The following is a 23,652-nucleotide window of genomic DNA, read 5'->3' on the forward strand; positions in this document are numbered from 1 at the left end:
GGCTGGGACTCCGGCCCCACACAGCTGGGCCATCCACGTGGTTCGGGCTTTGCCCCCAGCCTTGCATAGCCCCAGCCGCACACAGCTGGAGGCAACTGTGGGGCTCCGGGCCTTGCCCTGTGCTCCTGGGGGTTGCCGCGGGAACTCTAGCCTCAGCCCTGCACTCCCTGAGGCTGTTGGAGGGGCTCTGGCCCCAGTTTTGAGCTATTCCCAGCCAGGTTGCTGACCCTGATGCCCCGCCTGGCTGATCCTCCTGCCCTTAGGTCCAGGAGCATCCATAGTCTGGCAAGACCACGGATGTTACCGGACCAGACTGTGCTGGATTCGGGAGGCTCAACCTGTATGAGAATAGGATTTTTTCCCCCCTTTATGTTCTATTGTTTGGAAGAATTGTGCAGTTTTATCTTTTAATCTGGTAGGTATAACTTCTTGCATTTGGGGAATATTTTCTCCAACTACTAAAGATAAAATCTACTTTAGTGCTTACATCTCCTCAGCTTCTAATGCAGCTTTTTCTTTCACTTTCCCAAAAGCCAGTACAGTATATGCAAAATACGTCTACTGCTTCCTCACATGTACAAAGAAACAGGCACATCATATTTCAGAATTGAACTACGTGAGTGGCACTTCAGAATCCAGTTAAAATTGTCTGTATTGCTTTTTAAACTCTCCAAAGATTTCCTCTAGCCTCACACATGGAGTTTGTCCCTCCTTGCAGTTCTCCTCATTTCCTCATCTCTTCTAGCTCCATTTTACTTTGTACCAAACTAAAATTGGGTCACAAATGGAACAGGAAGCATCTTCTTTTTAGTTCCTACCACCTAGAAACAGCAATACGGTATCTCTCTCTGCCTCTATTGACTGTCGTCTCTTTAAATCCTATCTAAAAAAACACCTTGTATTGCTCCCCTTTATCATTTAATTCCTCCTTTATCCATCATTTAAAACGATACTTGTATTATTTATCACTACAAAATGTTCTCAGAAAAGATTTGTGGAGAATCAGGTTTCACTGTACTGTAGTGACCAGTGCTAAAGCAACACAGACATTTTCTAATGCCTATTTGTGCTTTCCTAACAGAATAAGGTCTACTATATTATTCTGCTTTAGTCAGTGGAATGCCGGTGGCTAGGAAAGAGATTATTTAATTATTTTTCTCTTAACTTTGGGTAGGCTTCCATGCAATCAATGTGTTTTTCATTCAGGCAACAAATGCTAACTCTTTTCTAGCTTTTGCTCAAACAGAAATGCTATTGGTTACCCTGTTGTCTAGCCTCAGCTGTGCTTCTCTGACTGGGAAAATGCACCCATGTCACTATGCACATGATTAATTTTTCTGCTTTGTCTAGGTCTGTCACTGATTATATTATTTACATGTATTAGTACTTAGCAGTCCCTGAATGAGATCAGAGCCCACTACAAATACATAGCTAAAAGATAATGCTTGCCCTGATGAGCTTACTGTCTAAATAAATAAAACAGGAGAAAGGAAACATGATTATCCCCATTTTACAGATGGGAAACAGAAGCATAGAGAAACCTGCCCAAGGGTACACAAGAATTCTTTGGCAGATCCAGGAATTGAATCCAGATTTCCTGAGCAGTTTAACCACATGGCTATTTTCCTCTTCACACGATTCTACCTCAATAGAAAAATCAAAATTCTATCTTAAAAAACCACACTGTGGATGGCTGTGATTTCTCCTGACTGGGTCATTCCATCACATTTCAATTAGTGCAGCTTTTACAGAAAACAAGTTGAGTGACTTTCAGTAATCTAAACCCACAATAGGGGGAATGATGTAGGGAAAACGGGAGCAGCTAAAAGTTGGGTTGACAGATATATTCTTCAAATACATGGAAATCTGGACATTTTTTGACAGTGAGGGATAAAGAAAGTGTCCTGAAAGAAACATTTTAGGCTTTGGGATCCATCAAGTGATTAATAAGGTGCTGCATAGCTGTTAGTGAAATCATGAAACAAGCTCCTTCCCATAACCAAGAAGGAAGAACGTGGCATATATTGTTTCATTTTTTAATCATAGAAATACAGGCAGTCCCCGGGTTACGTACAAGATAGGGACTGTAGGTTTGTTCTTAAGTTGAATGTGTATGTAAGTCGGAACTGGCATCCAGATTCAGCCGCTGCTGAAACTGATCAGTTTCAACAGCGGCTGAATCTGGACACCAGTTCCGACTTACATACAGATTCAACTTAAGAACCCCAGGCGTCCCCAAGTCAGCTGCTGCTGAAACTGATCAGCAGCTGATTCCTCGGCGCTACTGGACCAACACAGCAGCACCCCAGCTGCTCTGCCCCAGGCGTCCTGATTCAGCCACTGCTGAAACTGATCAGCAGCGGCTGAATCAGGACTCCTGGGGCAGAGCAGCTGGGGTGCTGCCGGGTTGGTCCAGTAGCGCCAAGGAGCGGTGCTGCGGGACCAACCGGCAGCGCCCCACCTGCTCTACCACAGGCCCCGGGCTTTGCTCCACGTCTCCCTGGTCTGCTGGGAGGGGGCACTAGCTGCGCCCCCCCCCCCCCAGCAGACCAGGGAGACGCGGAGCAAAGCGGCAGAGGACCCGGGCCGGACCGCGGCGCTTCCAGATCAGCGCCGCGGTCCGGCCCGGGTCCTCCGTGGCTTTTTTCAGCGTCTCCCTGGTCTGCAGACCAGGGAGACGCTGAGCAAAGCGGCGGAGGACCCGGGGCCGGACCCGCGGCGCTTCCAGCTGATCTGGAAGCGCCGTGGGTCCGGCCCCGGGTCCTCCGCGGCTTTGCTCAGCGTCTCCCTGGTCTGCACCAGGGAGACGCTGAGCAAAACCGCGGAGGACCCAGGCCGGACCGCGGCACTGATCTGGAAGCACCGCGGCTCCGGCCCGGGTCCTCCGCCGCTTTGCTCCCCGTCTCCCTGGTCTGCTGGCTCCCCCTGCTGGCTTTTCTCGTCCCAGAGGAGGCGGGCGGCGGGCCCAGGCGTCCCGCCGCTCCAGTCCTCCGGGGCGAGAAAATCCCCGTTCGTAACTGCGGATCCGACATAAGTCGGATCCGCGTAACTCAGGGACTGCCTGTACACAGTAATGTAGAACTAGCCATTTTTCCTGTGTAATACACTGAAAATCTTGTTGAGGTGGTCTGCATTCATAGTACTGGCTGTGTCTACATTGGCACCCCTTTCCGGAAAAGGGATGCTAATGAGACCAGTCGGAATTGCAAATTCCGTGGGGGATTTAAATATCCCCCGCGGCATTTGCATTTACATGGCTGCCGCTTTTTTCCGGCGCGGGGTATTGCCGGAGAAAAGTGCCTACTTGAAAGTAGGAATAAGGGATCTTCCGGAAAAGGGCTTATTTTCCGGAAAATCGCGTCTAGACTGGCGCTTTACTCCGGCAACTACTGGTGGCAGAGGTGCTAGAGTGCCAGTGTGCACTCCCCAATGCAGGGGGTGGGAGTCCTGAGTCATGGTGGCTGGATCTGAGTAAGCCAGGGATGGCACCCAGCTTTTGGGCATTAGGTTCCCCACCCCTGCCCTAAGAGCCAAAGTCTGCCACCTTTAATAGAGTCTTTGGAAGTGGGCCCCATGCTATACCATGATAGCATACATACCCTGCTCTGGATCGCTGTATACTGAGCTAGAGCACTCTCCCCAACTTCCTCAGAGTTCTGACCAATTTTTAACAGAGCATACTAATACACATAGCTGAGGGTAAGGAGTGATGAATATTGCATAGATGACAAAGCCTACGGGGAACACCAGGCACCATTGTGCCTTAGAAATACCCTTCTGTGGCACAGTTCTTTAGGGTATTGCTCCCTTTTTGCTGTTGTAGAGGGAGAAAGTTGCTGCACAAAAGATACAATATCGTCACCCCCTGCACCCAGACAAGGCACAATGTATGAAAGGTGGAGCCAAGTCCCTTAGGGTACGTCTACACTACAGCGCTAGTTCGAACTAACTTAGTTCGAATTAGTTAATTCGAACTAAGCTAGTTCGAACTAACGCATCTAGAACTAAAAACTAGTTCGAACTAGCGTTTTGCTAGTTCGAACTAGTAAGTCCACATTGAGTGGACTCTGAACAGGGCTTAAGGATGGCCGGAAGCAGTGCCGGCAGGGCATAAAAGGAGGACTTAGAGCATGGAGATGCTGTCTCAGGCTAGCCGAGGGCTGCGCTTAAAGGGTCCCGACCCCCACCCCGGACACACAGTTCTAAGGGGTGCCCCGCTTGCAAAGAAGTTCTGGCTTGGAGTGCCCTGAGTGCCCACACTGGGCACATCACACCACTCGGCCATCAGCCCGGCTGCACTTGCCGCAGGCTGCCATCTGCGGAGAGGGAGTAATTGGGGGGCTGCAGGAGAGCTTCCACCCCCAGAAGCCCGCAGAGCCAGCCCAGTCCTCCCCATCGGGGGCTCGTACCCCATTCCTCCCTCACCTCCTTCCACTTACCCTTCCTTAGCCCCCCTTCTTATTGATGTACAAAATAAAGATAACGTTTCTTCCAACATTGACTCTGTCTTTATTGAAAAAAAACTGGGGGAGACTGGGAAAAGGAGGTGGGAGAGGGGAAGAGAAAGGCTGGGAGAGGGGAGGGCAACTAACATGATCAGGGGTTGGGAACAGGTCCCATATGAAGAGAGGCTACAGAGACTGGGACTTCTCAGCTTAGAAAAGAGGAGACGGAGGGGGGACAGGATAGAGGGCTCTAAAAGCAGGAGTTGGGTGGAGAGGGTGCATACAGAAAAGCTCTTCATTAGTTCCCATAAAGAAGGACTAGAGGACACCAAAGGAAAGGAATGGGTAGCAGGCTTGAAACTAGTAAGAGAAAGTTGTTCTTCTTCCCAAAGCAAATAGTTAACCTGTGGAACTCCTTGCTGCAGGAGGCTGTGAAGGCTACAACTAGAACAGAGTTTAAAGGGAAGTGAGATAAAGTGATGGAGGTTGGGTCCATGGAGTCCTATTAGCCAGAGGGTAGGAGTGGTGTCCCTGCCCAAAGTTTGTGGAAGGCTGGAGAGGGATGGCACGAGACAAATGGCTTGGTCATTGTCTTCGGTCCATCCCCTCCAGGGTCCCTAGGGTTGGCCGCTGTTGGCAGACAGGCTACTGGGCTAGATGGACCTTTGGTCTGACCCAGTACGGCCATTGTAAGCTCAGGGCTCAGGGTCGGGGGTCTCAGTGGACCCCCTTGATTTTCATGCACACCTGGTCCTGGGTGGCCAGGCTGGCAGCTCTCCTGCCCTAGACGGCCACTTTCCTGTGCCTAGTGAGGAGATCGTGGACGAGGTCCACGATGTCCGCACTAGCCCAGGAAGGTGCCCGCCTCTTGCGGTCCAGGGCAAGCTCCCGGGAGCCGCCAGCCTGGTCCCGGCAAGAGGGGGTGGGCTGGGGGGCATCGGGTGGGTGGCTCTGTGCCGTGCCAGGTGCAGGGTCTGCTAGCTGGGTGCTGGCAGGCTTGCACCTGGCACGGGCACCGTAGCCAGCCCGTGCCCCTTTAAGGGGTCCGGGGCCGGGAGGGGGGCATAGAGTTTCCCTGGTGTTGGCCAGAGTGGCCACCAGGGAAACCTGGGGAGGGCTAGCCTCCCACTAGTTCGAACTAAAGGGCTACACAGCCCTTAGTTCGAACTAGCTAGTTCAAACTAGGCGTTAGTCCTCGTAAAATGAGGTTTTCCTAGTTCGAACTAAGCGCTCCGCTAGTTCGATTCAAATTCGAACTAGCGGAGCGCTAGTGTAGCGCCTATTAAAGTTAGTTCGAACTAACGTCCGTTAGTTCGAACTAACTTTGTAGTGTAGACATACCCTTACACAGGAAATGCCCTCTGTGAAATAATATGTAAGGTCATTACCCTCTCCTCATTTATATCCATCCTCAAAGCTTATCTCTGCTGTATATCTATTAGAAATTAGCCCAAGAACATTGGTTAGAATGAAGGACAGGCAGAGATTGCTGATCTTATTTATTAATTTAAAAAAATCTTTCAAATGAACAACAACCCTCCAGTTATTCATGCCTCTTGACTACATAACTGGGTGAATGTACTTCTGGTACCCTTACTCCCCTTACCCTCACTTACATTTTATCCTGAGTTATACTGTGAACTCCTCCCAGCAGGTACTGAATCTTCATAGGGTGTATATATTTGTACAGCATCCAGCATAATGGGATGTCAATATGGATCGGGACTTTTGGGTGCTACTGCACTACAAATAAACAATAGGGCTGTGTCTACATTGGCACCCTTTTCCGGAAAAGGGATGCTAATGAGACAAGTCAGAATTGCAAATGCCGTGGGGGATTTAAATATCCCCCGTGGCATTTGCATGAACATGGCTGCTGCTTTTTTCCGGCTCGGGGCTTTGCTGGAGAAAAGCGCCAGTCTAGACAGGATCTTTTGGAAAATAAAGCCTTTTCCGAAAGATCCCTTATTCCTCTTAAAATCAGGAATAAGGGATCTTCCAGAAAAGGCTTTATTTTCCAAAAGATCCCGTCTAGACTGGTGCTTTTCTTCGGCAAAGCCCCGAGCCGGAAAAAATGGCAGCCATGTTCATGCAAATGCCGCGGGGGATATTTAAATCCCCCACGGCATTTGCAATTCCGACTTGTCTCATTAGCATCCCTTTTCTGGAAAAGGGTGCCAATGTAGACACAGCCTAGTAGTAACAAGGCCCTAAAAGGAAAACATAATAAACTGAACTGAGGTTTTAAATAAAAAATCCAGGCTCTAATCGAGAATAAAAAATAGAGCCCTGCATGGATACAAAATTGGTATCCACATCTGCTGTGTTCCTCACTGCCACCTACACAAATGATCCATGGATATTCACATCTGCATGGTTGCAGATACGTATGGACATAAAGCAGATAGCTGCAAATTTGCAAGGATCTTGATACAAAATTTGTACAAGTGGGACCTCCCTTGTCCGGCACACTCGGGACCTGAGTGGTCTTGAACCACGGAGTTTACCAGACATGGGGAGGCCCCTTCTAGCTGTCAGTCTTGCTCCTTGCCAAAAGCCCACTGCCCCCACCCTGCTGGGACTGTGCTTCCTGCCTGGGGCCAAGGCTGCACTCTGGGCTGCTCTCCCAGCTGCATCAGTCCCAGGCTGTACTCCCCAGCTGCGCTTCTCGCTGTGCTGGTCCTCGCCCGCTGGCCCAGGCCACAAGGTGGCACCGCACTTTCCACTGTGCCAGTTCCTGGCTGCACTCCCCGATATGCTGTCCACAGCTGTGCTTCCTGCCGCCAGCCCAGGCTGCACCCCTTACTGTGCCAGTCCCTGCTAGCCAGGGCTGTGTTCTCAGGTGCCAGCCCAGCTGACTCCAGCCCTGATGGGGTTACGCTCCCTCGTGTATTCTTCACTGCCAGCCCCAGCCAGAGTTGTGCTCCTCATTGTGCCAGCCTTGCTGAGGTTGTGTTCCCTACCACCAGCCAAACCCTTGAACCTCACCAACTGGGGCTCTCTGGTCCAGCAATATCAGTAGTCCTGCCAGACCATGGACGCTGCTAGAAGTACTCACATTTGCATCTATAGTCATCTATAGGATTCCCCCCATGGCGGTCCAGCCAGCAGGACTCTGGCCAAGATGGGTGGTGGGGCTGGAGCAGCGCCTCTCCCCTCGGCATGGGGCTAGGGCCAGACCGCCCCTGCTGCCTGCATTCATTGGTTAACCAGTTAACAATAGTTAACCAGTAAAACAATTTCTCGGTGGTTTTCACATCCCTAGTGGAGAGGACCACACAGTTGAACCTATTTGGAGAAAACCCTACACTTAAAAACACGAATACATCGGCCTTAAAATCAAGTAAAAGCAACTGACTACCATCATGGAGAGAGATCAAAGAGGCAGCAAAATCTAACAAAATTATCATAATGATAATAACCCCACATATCAATTGATCTAATGGCACAAGACAAGGTTCAGAGGAACAATTTGATGACACTTTAAGTGACTGCTTCTTGAAACAGCTAAATATCGAGCACACACAATAGGAGATTCTAATTTTCACTTACGCTACGCCTACACTGCAGGCTTCTTTCAGAATAAGCTTTTTTTGATAGAGATCTTCCAAAAAAACTTCTTCCAAAAGGGAGTGTCCACACTGCAAAAGTTCATCGAAAAAGTGATCTGCTTTTTTGAAAGAGCGTCCAGACTAATTGGATGCTCTCTCACATGTAAACTGTGATTGCTATGGACGGAATGGCCACCAGGGCACTTGTGCTTTTTCCTCTTTCCTTTTCTTCCAAAAGAACTCCCTCTTCCCCATCCACACACGCCTTTTTCAGAAAGAGCTCTTTTGGAAAAAGGCTTCTTCCTCATAGAATGAGGATTACTGATGCCCTCTGTTCTTTTGATTTTCTTGCAGAAAAATTCAATTGCAGTGTGGACGTTCCTCAAGTTTTGTCGGAAAAATGGCCGTTTTTCTGACTAAACTCTATAGTGTAGACATAGTCTTTTTTTTAAAATAACACAGAGAAGCTAATGCAAAAAGTGACAGTAGCTGAGTCACAAAGTAATAGGGCTAACAATGTAATTAAGTTCAACATCCAATGACCAGGTAAGGTACCAAAAAGTAACAGTGTTGCTAAACTTTAGAAAGGGAGATTACCAATAAAGTGACATCAGTCAAGAAGATTTTGTGATGGAGTGGGAGCAGCCCAGAGCTGAGCAAAGACACAGTGCACTTTGTAAGCATTTCCACATGGGCCAAATTTGGAGATAATTGATTAGGACTGAGTAATTAGCCAGTTTATAAGGGGATTCTGCTCATCAGCTGGAGACTATTATATAAGAGACAGGAAGGGGAAGGGCAAAGAAGCCCATGATCTCAGAGAAGTGAGTTCTCTTTTATCCTTCTCCCCCTACTTAGAGAATCCATAGAAGCTTGAGGAAAGTTTTATGCTGTGGGCATTCAAAACCATGTAAAGACTTGGTAAATAAAACACAATGGGGTGAACTTACTCAGGAATATGTGCAGACTGCTTGCAAAGTGAGATGCTGCTTTAAATAAAATAAAGGTCATAACTTAATATTAAAGAAAAATGACAAGAGCAACTGCCACAGCCTCAGTTGTTAAATAAAATCCCCTCCCTCCTCAAAATCTGCACATTTTTATACTGTGAAATTTATCACGGAGAGGTGAAATGGTACACAGAACCTTGGGTGGGCCCTCTGCCCCAAGTTGAAAGGTACCCTTAGAGAACAGCACTGCTCTGACTTAGACTATCATGCAGTTTCAGTGTCATGCATTTCACTTTGTTTTCCTTAAGGGAAAAAATCCCACTGCATCACATGATGCTGGATGTCAGATAAATCTACCATCCATAAATTACCAGAAAATTCAAAGGAGAACAAAAGCTCCTCCAAATGCCACATTTGGAAAATGGAGAGCTATGCAACACACACTATGAAATAAACAAGGAGCCAAGCATGTCTAAAGAACATTCTTGTACTGTTCTTAGCATAGCTTAGAACAATATTATCTGGAGCAACAACATTAAATAACAGCACATTATTTAATCAATAGCTGTGCAGCATGTATAAAAGTCTTCATTATAGATGACAGAACAGTCTCTTCAATTGCTTCATACCAGCAGAGCAATAAACAAAAATGTAACTTAATATTATAAACTGTTGTATTTAGCAAATTCTGGAATCCTTATTAAGACAAAACAACCAGTGCCTTCAGGGTTTAGATCCTGGTACAGGAAAGAACAGATGCAAGTGCTTATATCCATCACATCTGCTTGATATTAGGAGGGTACTTAAGTTCCAATAGAATTTCAAAATTAAGTATGTGTTTAAACTTTGTACTGAAAAGGGATACATTCTTTCCGGAATTAAGGCTGTATCTCTAAATATTATTTTAAGGTATCATTTATCTGAGAAGTATGATTCTGTACCATTAGTACAAAGAGACCATTAAAAACCAATTGGAAATCTACATTTAATCACCATGTCGGATTACTGAATATCTGCTAGACGGCATCTTCAAATGATACATCAAATGACTCATTTTTTTTGTCCATTACATTTTATTTATGAAAAACTTCAATATAATGCTAAACAATTGAATAAATATAATATTGTCATAACTATGTAGACAAAATGGTTTGAAAAGTGATAGTAGACCTGAATGTCTGACTAGTAACGAAACATTGTTAGCATTTCATAACTCAATTTTGAGTTGCTAACAAAATATGCAATATGGCACCTAACGATTTCTAAATGTCAACATTGCAAAATTACACAAAACACATCTGATTTTAGTTTCCAATAAATCTTTCCTGAAAAATGTTCAAAAGTATTTTAAAGGCTTGTACTTTTCCGTTCAGAAGCTGTTTTTTTTAATAAAAACTTTGTGTATGTTAAACACATACTTTCTGTATCTCTATAAAGCTTCATAATCCTGTCAAAATATACCTACCTCATGAAGACACGCACTTCAACTCTTTCCTTTGATAGGATTCTATTTGTTTCCCAACGTTTCCAAAATTTCTGAGATACTTAGTATTTTCTAGAATAATTTCCAAAATTATAACATTTCATATCCATTTTTTTCACAAAACAAAAAATATAATTAGCACAACTGAAACATTTCTTTGCTTCTGGTTGGTTGATTTTTATAATTTTTATCATAATATTTCAAATACATGATATTGCATAATGTCTGTGATATTATGTGCTCTACTCCCTTATTACTTACAAATGTTTCAATTGCTTTCCAATGTGTGAAGGTTTTTTAATACTCTGATAACATAAGAATTCTTCCGTCAACTTTAGCACTGTCTATATCAGGGGTTAAGTCAGACTCACTACATCTCTTAGGGGTGTTTAATCTTCTTGTCAGAAAACTTTTCTCAGTTTAGAAACACATATGCAGACACAGGTAAGTCAATGGTAAAAAAGCATAGGTGCCACTTTATCAACAATGTCAAAAAGAGATATAAAACATTCTGTGATGGTATTTTCTTCATAGTATTGCATTATCAGAATCATTGCAAACTGATATAATGTCACAAGACAAACATCAAAAACATATCTCCTCTCCTTCCCTGGTTACTTGCAGATCAGTGGAATTTCAGTAACTAGTTTGCTGTCCTTACACAGTGGATCCTGATAGTCTACATATAACCAATTCAGCTGATCAATACTTACATGCTCCCTAACATTTATCTAGTGGCTCGTTTTATGCTCTTATGATTGGTAAAGAGAATACTGATCAGAGCCACAGAATCTACAGATGTTTGTACAACACTGATGAGCCACAGGCTGACTTAAGTACTTCTATACAGTAAACTAAATTCCCCATTTCATTAAGTGTATTTATATCACATTTGAATGACATAACCTAGCATAGTCACCTAGTTTTTCAGTTGATTTCAAGAAGAGTAGATTCCATTACTGAAATCCATGTCTGTCTTTTACTATCACAACTGCTGGAATAATAAGTATCACCTTTTGCTTAGTTTAATTTACATATTCCCTCACTCCTATTTTCTGTAATTTGGGAGTTGATCTGTTATTCCTAACTCAAGGAAACCAATGAATGACTTCTATGCGAGTTTTCCCTGTGTGAGGACTGTTGGAATAGGCTATTTAGAGTTATTAAAAACTCACATTGTTCATTGCCTGACAAATGAATAAGCATACACCAGCACCTTGTTCTGTTATTGCTTTACATTTTCTGATGAAAAAATTCTCATTTAAATTATTCTGTAACTACCTAATGGAAAATCTTTGTGAGAAAATATGTTATTTTCCTCTGACAATTACTACATTGGTTAAAAGTCTTATAGATTCTGACTAGACTAACACAAATACTATATAAAGTAACCCACAGATCTAACAAAAGTCTAATACAAGCTATCATACTGTGACAGAGACCAGCTATGTGTGTCTTAATATTTGTTTTTTTTAATGTTGTGTTTCTACTTAAGACTTTTCCTGCTGTTAATTCAGCCACAGAACACAGAAAGCCATCTCAGTGCACACTCAGACCAAAGAGCCACCTCTGAAAATACAGCCATCTTAGGAGCAGCAATGGATCAGCTTGACAGAGTATGTAAGAGGCATAAAACCACACCTTTATAATCAAGAGAAGCTTTTTCAAGTTTTATACATTCAACTGATTTTTAAAAGTTAACTACTAAGCCCTATGATAGTCCAGAATTAGTGCCACTGAAACAGTGAGATCTCCATCAATGCAACAAAGAAATTATAAGTATACAATCATAAACAAAAACAATTTTAAAATTGAAGCTGAGGAAATTAGCAAAAGAAAACTAACTTTTAGTAACAATGATTTTATAGCAGTTCTTGGTTTCCATTTCTTCACAGAAAATAGGCAATAAAAGGTAAAAGCAGAAGAAATAGTGTAAAAATTAGACACGGTATATGATAATTATGTTGACTGAATCCAGTTTGTACATTCTCTTTTGTATATAAATTCAGAAAAACATCCAGAAAACCATCCCTAAGAATTAGATAGTTACCTAGTCTGATTGCATTAACTTGACGTCTACTATCAATTGGTGAGGTCTTTTAAAAAGGCAACGTACAAAAAATTCCAGTAAGTGCACATCCTACTTTAATATTCCAGCTTACTTACAGATTATCTCGATATTAAATTTAAATATGCATAACTCATACATCATATGTGCACTTCAGTTGGTTTACTATAAATTTGTCAGTAGTCATATAAATTGGTTTACTATAAATTTGTCAGCTACCTAGTTTCCCAGGCCCACTACATATTTTAAGCCCTAGGGGTAAGGGTTACACATTTGTCTGCAGAGCAGTGAATCCTGGCCCGTAATACACTAGCACAGCATACATTTCTCCCTATGCAATGATGAATATCCTGCCCGTCACTGCACTGAGCTCTGCTCAGCGGCCGCGGCGCGAAGGAAGGGGCCGGGTTGCGAGCAGGGATAGGCAGCAGCCCCTCGACTATCCCCCGGGAACTCAGTCTCGGACCAGCTCGGGAGGCTGCGGGCGGCGCGTTTGCAACATTCCCACGATCAGCAGCTGAGCTCGGATCGGCCGGTTCCGGAGGCTGAGTCTGTGGCACCGACCTTGCTCCTTCCTTCCCACGAACCCGAGCGCTGCCTCTCACCAGCCCCAGCGAGCCGGGACCTGCCTCTCGCCCGCAGCCCTGACCCGTGTCCCCCGCACGGGTTGCTGCGGCTGCCTCCGCTCCCCCTGCTCTGAGCGTGGGAACCAGCCGTGGCTGCCCTGGCTCGGGCTGCAGCTGCGAGTGCTCGGGCGGGGGGGACCCCTACGGGGCGAGGGAGCCGCAATCAGCACGGGGGTGGGGGGCTCCTGCGCTGCCCCGGGCCCCCCGATGAGACCAGAGGCAGATGGGGACGGGGGGTGGGGGAGACTCCCGGGCAGAGCGAGCGAGCCGGGTCCCACAGCGCGCTGGGGGCGGCACTTACTTGATGTCCTCCCAGACCTCCGGGCCGTAATTCCGGATCACCAGCAGCTCCAGGGCGTGATTGACGAACCCGTACTGCGGACAAGGGGCGAGGGGGTCTGTCACTCGGGGTGGGAGGGGGCAAAAAGGGCACGGGGGGGGGGAGTGAACGCGGAGGGGCGCACGGGAGAGAATCAGACAGCACCAGGCCTGGGGGAGGGGAGGGCTGAGACCCTTCCCCGCGCTGCTGAGGGTCCCCGCTGCTCCCGGCGGGAAGGGGGGGGGGGGCACAGAGACACCATCCCAGAGCCACCTGTTTCCCCTCCCCGCCTGCTGCTGCGCGAGAGCTGCCAGGCCCCTCCCCAACACCCGGCACGACAGGGTGAACCCCCTCTCCCCCTAGCTGCGCTGCTGCCTCCCCAGCCCGCCCCGCTCGGGCTGAGCGGCCGGAGTTTGAGTCCGTCCCCGAAGCGGAGAGACTCGCGCTGCCCCCTTCCCCGGACTTGCCCCGGCTCACCATAGCGCGCGCGCTGCTTCTACTTGCTCCCCGCGCAGCGCCCGGCCTGCTCAGAGGCGCTGGCCAAGGCGCAGCTCCGCTCCCAGCGCTTCTGGCTCCCGCGAACTCATGTCGGAAACGTGTATTTGGCCAGCGGAGGCAGCCGCCCCTCCTGTCCCCTCCGCTCCCCAGCCGCACACTCCGGCAGGTGGGGCCTCCCCCCGGCCCAATCAGGGCTGTGCTAAGCAGGGCTGCCAAGGAGGGGGTGCGGGAACCCGAGACAAAGAGAGAGGGGAGGAGGGAAGGGTGCTGGGAAATAGACTGAGAAGAAGGGCTAGGAACAAGTTATTGTGGGTCCCAGGCGGCTCTCCATCTCTGGCCATTTTAAAATCAGGCTGGGATGTGTTTTTCTTACAGAGATGCACCATAGTGATAGAAATGTAGCCGTGTTAGTCTGGGGTAGCTGAAGCAAAATGCAGGACAATGTAGCACTTTAAAGACTAACAAGATGGTTTATTAGATGATGAGCTTTCGTGGGCCAGACCCACTTCCTCAGATCAAATAGTGGAAGAAAATAGTCACAGCCTTATATACCAAAGGATACAATTAAAAAAAATGAACAAATATGAAAAGGACAAATCACATTGCAGAACAGAAGTGGGATGCGGGGGGGTGGGAAGGGGGAGGAAGGAAGGTAAGTGTCTGTGAATTGCTGATATTAAAGGTAGGGAGAGTGGGATGTTTGTGAGTTAATGGTATTACAGGTGATAATTGGGGAAACTGTCTTGGTAATGGGTGAGAAAGTTCAAAGACTTGTTAAGTCCTTGTTGGTAAGTGTTGGTAAGTTGGTAAGAGATGCTCCAGGAATTACTCTGGGGTGTTCTGTAGCCTGTGTTGTGCAGTGCTCTTAGGAGAGAATCACAGTGGTCCCTTCTGCCGTGGCACCTGTGTGCCCAGGCTAGATCAGGGCTGGTCAAAGGCCTTATAAATGTATTCAAATACACTTGGCTGAGCTGTGAAATCTGATTTCAACCCATCACATTCCAGCCCCTAGGTCTGGGGTGGGCAATAAGTTTTGAAGGGGGGGCACTTCATAGATTTCTGAAGTAGCCCTGGGCTACCCTGAGCAGGGCCTCAGGCGAAAGGGGTGGGGCCAGGGGCTTCCCCTGCTCCACAGACCCTGATTGGCCTGGGGGTGGGGGAGTGCGCGAGGTCTTTGCCCCCCCCCCCAGAGAGAACCGCCAGTTGTTATGTGATTCCCTCTAGAGGTTGTGCACCCGTGGCATCAGGAGGAGAATTTGCACACTCCCTTTGGCCCCAGGCCAATCACGATGTGTGTGTGTGGGGGGGGGGGGCATGGGAGCACACAATGTCTCTTGCCCCTTGCCCCCACCCTGCTAGGAGAGTGCAGTGCCTAGAAGGAACTGCCAGCTGTTTTGCACATTCCCCTGTCCAGAGGTCTCAATAAGCTTGGGGGTGGGACAGGCAGGGCAGCTGAGAACTGGGTCAACCTGCTTAGTGTGCCAGATCTGGCTCACAAAGGCTGTCTTGCCCACTTCTGGTCTAGGTCTTGCAACTAGTATTATATACATTCATTATAGGCAGAATAGGCAGAGCCATCTGTGGTTAATGTTCCCCAGCACTTCCAATTATAAGACCCTGTTTTCAATTGCTATTAACATCTCACTTAGACATTTTCTACATCAAGCATTTGCCTAAAGCTGTATTTTTTAAAGCTTCTACAAAAATGGCTCACCTATTCCCAAGAATGAAAATTTTTACTAATGAATTACATTGTCCATGTTAAAAAAATTCTTACAGATATTTTATTCAGATGTTCTAGCACTTCCCAAGTTTTGGAACAGAAAGTTGAATTTGCTGGGGTGAGGGAGATGTCACCCTCGTGTCAAGGATGTGCCTTTTTCTGTTCCTGTGAAAATGCACACAAAAAAGGCCAAGTTACAAGCCTTCGAAAAATCTTTGTTCACAGCGTTCAGTAAAGATGTTAGAGTTTGGCAGCTAAATTATCCAGTCTTTCCATCTGCACTGTGCATGCTCCAGTACAGAGTTGCAGAGACTAAATAGGACTTTGCTCGCAATTGTTTCCAGCTGCTGTGGCAGCAGACAACAGAAATGTGAGTGTGAAGACTGTCTCTTCTCAGTGCACAGACAGACTTAATTCTTGCATTTCCTACCTTTTGAGTGCTTGGGTTTTCAACCTTAACATTCTTTTCATGTGTTCTTGAGTGTAATTATTATTTCTACATATAGGTGCTCATGGTAATTTATAGGCAAAGAAAATGGGAGATGCCTGCACTAAGGAGCTTACAATTAAAATTAAGTTTTACAATTTTAAGCAAAGAATGATAAGAAATGGAGAGAAAGGGGGATATGAGAGGCTACAAAGTGATGACAGACTGCATTTTTGGAGAGAACTTTAAGCCCATCTTAAGAGCTAAAAGATATGTTGCAAAGTAGAGGGTAATTTAACTTTCAAATACATACTAACTTTCTTTCCATCCTGGATATATTATTGTTGTATGTCTTTTACGTAGGAAACTGCAAGCACAGTGGCAAATAGATTTCCACTGATGTGTCTGATGTCTCATGAAAATTATATCAAATTCAAAAGAGATTTAGGTGGTTTACATGCCTCCAATTGAATCTGTCCCTTTCTGAGTATTGTTAAATCATGTTTGCCAGAGCGTGAGGCACAGAAATACATTTCTGAAGAACACGTTTACTGCCATGGCTGGGGATGCTCAACATTTCAAAATGGTAGATTTTTTTAACATTTATTTTCTTCTACTCCTACTGCTGAGCAAGTTTGGCTACTTAACAAAATTTGTCCTGTAATTTCAGTTGCTATGCCATTCTTCATTTCCTGTCCCAAATCAATTGTTAAGAAATATTTTCCATTTTGTTGTTTTTCTAAACTAAGGTAACCATACGTTCTGATATTATCTGGACCATTCAGATATGGAGGAGCTTTATCTACTATATGCAGTTATACATATCCTGCCCCCTCCCTAAAAGAAATGGTTCCTGATTTTTTCATGCTTGCAATCTATTCTGTTCTCAACATCCTATTCTCAACATTGCTGTGAGCAATGGTGATTCCTATATGTACAGTCAGATAGTAAGGATCTATTTGGAAAAAAGATTGTATACATATGCAAGATCATTCATTCCTTTATCACTTTTCTTATATTAAGAGGAAAACACACAAATAACACCAAATACTGAAGGGGAAACTGACATTTAGACAGCATGACCTTTCCATAATTATTTCTAAAGTTTTTTCACCTTTCATTTATATTGCACAATGGGTTTGATTTTAGGAAGTATTAATTTATTTCTAGGTGCCTCTGTATTCAGAAAGATGCATAATAATACACTACTATGCTAATACAGTTCCTATATAAATCTCCAACCTCACTTTAATGGAATCCAATTATGAAATCTGTTAAGCTGGAATGAAGAAATGGCACACATATGACATTTGTATCTTAGTTGGTAAATTCATCTGAGAGTCTATAATAACTGAAAATTAGAGATTGCCGCTAAGTTTGTGCGCAACAAATTTCAGATGTCTTATTGAATATCTCAGCTCTCTGATCTTCTAATTTAAGTAAAATTTCATAATTTCATTTTTCCTTTGGAGCAAATACTCCTTTTACAACAGGGAGGCAATCTTTTTTCAAGCCAAATAAATAGTAATAATAAAATCCAACTTCCTACATACACAGTATCTCAATTTCCTACTAATACAACCACTCATGAAAGCATTCTTGGACAATGTCAAGAAAAATTTCCTTTGGACATTGTTTTACAAACATCTGGATCCACTCTTCATTGTGTGGGAAAATATTATGCATGGTTAAATGGACTCTACTCCAAACATCTCTCAATGTCAAAAGAAAATGGAACAGAGAATTAAACCTTTTCCATTAAGAAGACTATAGCATTATTTGGGGAACATATAAGATTGACTCAGCTTTGCAAACACTTTGATTTCTACAAATTAAAGCTTCAATCCTACCCCTATTAAAATCAATAGCAAATTTCTATTAATAGTACAATGAAGAGGATTGAACATTTGCTATTGGACTAGATCTCTCATTTAGGCTTGGATTATCCTGGTTCATGTTGAGGTAAAGTCAATAGGACTGCTTGTGGAGTAAAGGAATTATCATTAACAGAATTTGTCCCTTGATAGATCCCAGTGAATGCTGGAAATGGCTGAATACAGCAGCCACTTTCATATATACTGCAGACGTAGTCCAGGACTGTAAAGAATAGATTGGGTTTTTGGCTTGAAAAACTGTGCAGATAAACATGTGGAGCCCTCAAGCAAAGTGTGTAGTTTAGTTTTAATCAATGTTAAGAAGTACATTTGAGCTATAACCTCATTTGGGCTCTATTGGCCTCAGTAATCTCACATATGTAGTCAAAAAAATCAAACACTGAAAACCCAGTTCAATGTCCATAGATGTGAAAAAGTTAGTGACTAGTTACTGAAATTCTCGTATATTATGATTATGAGAAAATTTACAAGCATTTCACATCAGAAAACCTTTCCTCACATGACTAATCCCTACACATGCAAGAAGTTCAATTTTCTTCAGTAGGACTCGTCATGTAAGTGAGGGCTACTCTCATGAGTGATTGCAACATCAGCCCTGCCCTTACTTATTATCAGATACAAGGTCTCATCTATTTCTACTTTACTTCATCATAGACCTTGTTTTTATTTCCATTCTCACCCCCTTCTTTTCCTCCCTATGAAGAGAGGTTAAAGCGACTTTTCAGTTTAGAAAAGAGGCGACTAAGGGGGGATATGATAGAGGTATATAAAATCATGAGTGGTGCGGAGAGGGTGAATAAAGAAAATTTCTTTATTAGTATCCATAATAGAAGAACTAGAGGACACCAAATGAAGTTAATGGGTAGCAGGTTTAAAACTAATAAAAGAACATTCTTTGTCACACAGCACATAGTCAACCTGTGGAACTCCTTGCCAGATGAGGCTGTGAAGGCTAGGACTATAACAGAGCTTAAAGAGAAGCTAGATAATTTCATGGAGGTTAGGACCATAAAAGACTATTATCCAGGTGATAGAAACAGTGTCCCTGGCCTCTGTTTGTCAGAGGCTATAGAAGGACGGCAGGAGACAAATCGTTTGATCATTGTTTTCTGTCCACCCCCTCTTGGACACCTTGTGTTGGCCACTGTCGGTAGACAGGCTACTGGGCTAGATGGACCTTTGGTCTGACCCAGTACGGCTATTCTTATGTTCTTATGTTATGTTCTCCTTGTAAGTCCCTCTGCCTTTTTATCATAGAATACTAGAACTGGAAGGGACCTCGAGAGGTTATCAAGTCCAGGCCCCTGCCCTCATGGCAGTACCCAGTACTGTCAAGACCATCCCTGATAGACATTTATCTAACCTACTCTTAAATATCTCCACAGATGGAGATTCCACAACCTCCCTGGGCAATTTATTCCAGTGTTTATCCACCCTGACAGTTAGGAACTTTTTCCTAACATCCAACCTAAACCTCCTTTGCGGCAGTTTAAGCCAATTGCTTCTTGTTCTATCCTCAGAGGCCAAGGTGAACAAGATTTCTCACTGCTCCTTATGACACCCTTTTAGATACCTGAAAACTGCTATCATGTTCCCCCTCAATCTTCTCTTTTCCAAACTAAACAAACCCAATTCTTTCAGCCTTCCTTCATAGGTCATGCTCTCTAGACCTTTAATCATTCTTGTTGCTCTTCTCTGGACCCTCTCCAGTTTCTTCAAATCTTTCTTGAAATGAAGTGCTCAGAACTGGACACAATATTCCAACTGAGGCCTAACCAGCGCAGAGTAGAGCGAAGAATGACTTCTCGTGTCTTGATCACAACACACCCGTTAATGCATCCCAGAATCATGTTTGCTTTTTTTGCAACAGCATCACACTGCTGGCTCATATTCAGCTTGTGGTCCACTATAACCCCTAGATCGCTTTCTGCAGTACTCCTTCCTAGACAGTCGCTTCCCGTTCTGTATGTGTGAAACTGATTGTTCCTTCCTAAGTGAAGCACTTTGCATTTGTCTTTATTAAACTTTATCCTGTTTACCTCAGACCATTTCTCCAATTTGTCCAGATCATTGTGAATTATGACCCCATCCTGCAGATTAGTCGCAACCCCTCCCAGCTTGTTATCATCTGCAAACTTAATAAGCGTACTTTCAATGCCATTATCTAAATTGTTGCTGAAGATATTCAACAGAGCCAATCCCAAAACAGACCCCTGCGGAACCCCACTTTTGTTATACCTTTCCAGCAGGATTGTGAACCATTAACAACTACTTTCTGAGTACGGTTATCCAGCCAGTTATGCACCCACCTTATAATAGCCCCATCCAACTTGTATGTGCCTAGTTTATTGATAAGAATATCATGCAAGACCGTATCAAATGCCTTACTAAAGTCTAGGTATACCACATCCACCGCTTCTCCTTTATCCACAAGACTCGTTATCCTATCAAAGAAAGCTATCAGATTGGTTTGACATGATTTGTTCTTTACAAATCCATGCTGGCTGTTCCCTATCACCTTGCCACCTTCCAAGTGTTTACAGATGATTTCCTTAATTACCTGCTCCATTATCTTCCCTGGCACAGAAGTTAAACTAACTGGTCTGTAGTTTCCTGGGTTGTTCTTATTTCCCTTTTTATAGATGGGTACTTTTCTCATCTCTCTTTTCCTTTGCATAGATTCTCTCATCCCACCCCCTCCTCGATTGTTTTTCTTGCAATATTAATGTCAACTATTAATGTCCGCCGCTTTGCTCCCCGTCCCCCTGGTCTGCAGACCAGGGAGACGGGGAGCAAAGCAGAGCAAAGCCGCGGAGCACGCGGGCAGCGGACAGCCCAGACGCGGCTGGGCTGTCCGCTGCCCGCGTGCTCCGACGCTTTGCTTCCTCTCCCTGGTCTGCTGGAGACTAGGGAGACGGGCCCCGTTAGTAACTGCAGATCCGACATAAGTCGGATCCGCGTAACTCGGGGACTGCCTGTAGTGTCATCTGTATGCTGATGGCACACATAGGTATGTCTCACTTTCATCAGACCCAGACCTTATTTCTAATTTCCTTGATAGACCTTGGATTTTGATTGAAGTAATACTTCATCATTTGTAGAGACTAAGTAGGTTTTTGCAGTACGATTAACTCTAAAATACACAGGCTCCAGATAAGAATTGGAATGTAGGCATAGCTACTACTTTTCAGCAAGGCAAAGCAGAGAACATAAAGAAGAGAGTATGCTGGTGAACAACTTAAATTCTTGTTGCTTATTTCTCCTTCAGCTGGAAAGGTCCAAAGAAAATGAAGTTTATTCAGGTGAAGAATTTTTAAAGGTATTTATTTATAGTTTATCCACAGCCGTGTCAACAGTATAAGTTTGCAGAGTTTAATCAATGACAATAACCCCTGAGTTGCTCAAAAGAGATAAGGAAATAAATGCTGGTCATTGTGATTTACAGGAAAGCTTTAGCCACTGAGAGTAATATTTTCCACAGTAATAGACCTTCTACAAGTAACTGATGGGACAAAACAAAGCAGCCTAATAAAGAACTGTACCATAATAATGGCTTAAATTAAATCAAAAAGAGAAAAAATAAGGAAAATAAGAACCAGAGGTTGAAACAAAACTCACAGCAGTCATCAGGAGCTAAGTACTGGTAATGCTGCACAATAAAGTGCTCTTAGTAAGGATGCAATAGTGAACTCACATAATTCCAATTAAACAAATAATAGAATGCCCCTTTTTGCACTTAAAATTGCTCTCAGAGTCTTAAAATCCCCTCTGCTTTGCTCATATTGAAGGGTTAAAGTAGACTGAGTGGCTGTGCCATTGAACTAGGGAAATGCAGAATCAACAAGTTTCTCTTCACGCTGTCAACCTAATGAGCATTCAGTTTGAGATGAAAGGTCCTGATAAGGTCCTGATAAAGGTCCTATTACAGCAATTTTGCATCATTGGACTATGCATCCTTAAAGGTGAGAAAAGTGTCTTCAACCTCTAAATATCACAAAGAGCAGGATTCCTATCTGAGTAGTACCTGCAAATATTGTCATTAAGTTGAGTCACCTCAGTGCCTTGCTGTTAACAGCATTCCTTGCTATTGAGTACTATTAGACTTAATTTGGTTTCCTAGGAAGCATTCCAATTATGCAGCTTTCCAGGTTAAAGTAGGTGAAGAATAAGGTACATGACAGTTTATGTTACAAAAGAAAATGTATTTCTTTTTTGATTACACACAACACACAGTAAATTGTCAACTGGAAAAAGCTAGAAGCATGGTTTGTAATGAAGAAGCATATGTCATGTTATATATTCCCTCCACTACTGTAAAACAGATAAATACATCCACTAGACACACAGGAATAGCTTGTAACAGAATCACAGACTCTTTTAATCAAATTATAATAAAAAAACGTCACTATTCTAATAAAAGTCTTAACTGGAAAGTGCTTTCAAACACCTTGTCTCCACTTAGGAGAAGATGACACTGTGGAGATCAGTCTCCTCGGGTTCGATTTAGTAGGTGCAGTAGGACCCAGTAAATCATGGGTTCCCAAACTGAGGTGTGTGAAGAAATTCCAGGGGGGGTGCAAGGCGACCCAGCTCCCCCCCCCACCGACTCCCCCAAGTCAATCCCCCTTAAGTTTTGCTGCTATTTTTGTATTTTGACCCCGGTCAGTTCCTTTATTTTTTTGCTCAACAACTTTTTTTGCTGGGGGAGGGGGAGGGCGTAAGGATTTTTCAAAAATCAAAAAGGGGGGCATGTTGCCAAAAAGTTTGGGAACCACTGCACTAAATCAATTGTTGATCATGCCCCTGCTGGAGTTATGTACCTTCGTTCGATTTTATCCCCTAGTGTAGACCTAGCCAAAAAAAAGTCTCCTTTGTTTAGACTATACAAAGGACATGGATGTTGAAGATGTGGGGGCCTCAGCACTGGCTATGATATACATATCTGTTCATTCCATAGTGGGTACTGGAGTTAATCTTCTGTTCAGCTTTTGGTTGAGAAAGAAGGAGTTGGATGTCACTTAGCAAGCTAATCTTGCTGCTGAAGAAAGCCATCTGCTGCACAGCCATGTAGGTGTCATTTTCAGAGTTTGAACAACCCTGAACACTAGGAATTTTCAGGTGGGTGAAGTTCTATATAATTACAATTTTAGCTTAATTTGCATTGTTTGGAGGTGGTATCCTGATTTATAAATGCCTTTCTAGCATCAGGAATGTTTTTATTAACCATTTTACAGTTTAATTTGCCCTTCTATATTGGAAAAATCATGTACATATTTTTATTATTATAGCCTATTCTGATCCTGGTCCACAGGCTTATTAATTGACTTTTCCATCACATAACCAATTATGGAAAAATGCTCCAGAGCATGTGTACACTGGTGAGTTATTTTGAAATAACTCCCTTTATTTCAAAATAATAAGGCGAGCATCCACACTACTAAGACTGTTATTTTGAAATAATGGTGTTGCGGGGCAGGTTCCCCCTCAGGCTTACAGCACTGTCATCATCGGGGTTGCCCAACCCTCCTCCCCCTCCCACCCTCACGTGTCTGTCCACCAGCCCTAACCTAATGTTTCCAGCATTCCTTAGTCCCATGGCCTACCAGTTCCCAGATCCCGGTAAGCCCACTCCTTATATAGCAGGGCCTGCCTGGCCCTAAGTGCTGC

At 44.3% G+C, this 23,652-nt stretch overlaps 1 protein-coding gene across 5 annotated transcripts in view; it reads right to left on the minus strand.

The window, feature by feature from the left end:
- The window catches only part of GUCY1A1 (guanylate cyclase 1 soluble subunit alpha 1), a 56,537-nt gene extending 42,434 nt beyond the window's left edge, over window positions 1-14,103 (minus strand). For 2 of the 5 annotated variants that reach the window (XM_075930112.2, XM_075930111.2), the window contains exons 1-2: window positions 13,920-14,102; window positions 13,425-13,498 (exon numbers count right to left, since the gene is read on the minus strand). The gene's annotated coding sequence lies outside the window, so the exon portion shown is untranslated. Of the gene's footprint in view, window positions 1-13,424; window positions 13,499-13,919 lie in introns of those variants that run through there. The other 3 variants (XM_075930113.2, XM_014571810.4, XM_089777958.1) reach the window with 3 other exon arrangements.
- Window positions 14,104-23,652: the final 9,549 nt, after the last annotated feature.

The sequence above is a fragment of the Pelodiscus sinensis genome, chromosome 4, assembly GCF_052426305.1.
Source record: "Pelodiscus sinensis isolate ZL-2025 chromosome 4, ASM5242630v1, whole genome shotgun sequence".
Lineage (NCBI taxonomy): Eukaryota > Metazoa > Chordata > Testudines > Trionychidae > Pelodiscus > Pelodiscus sinensis.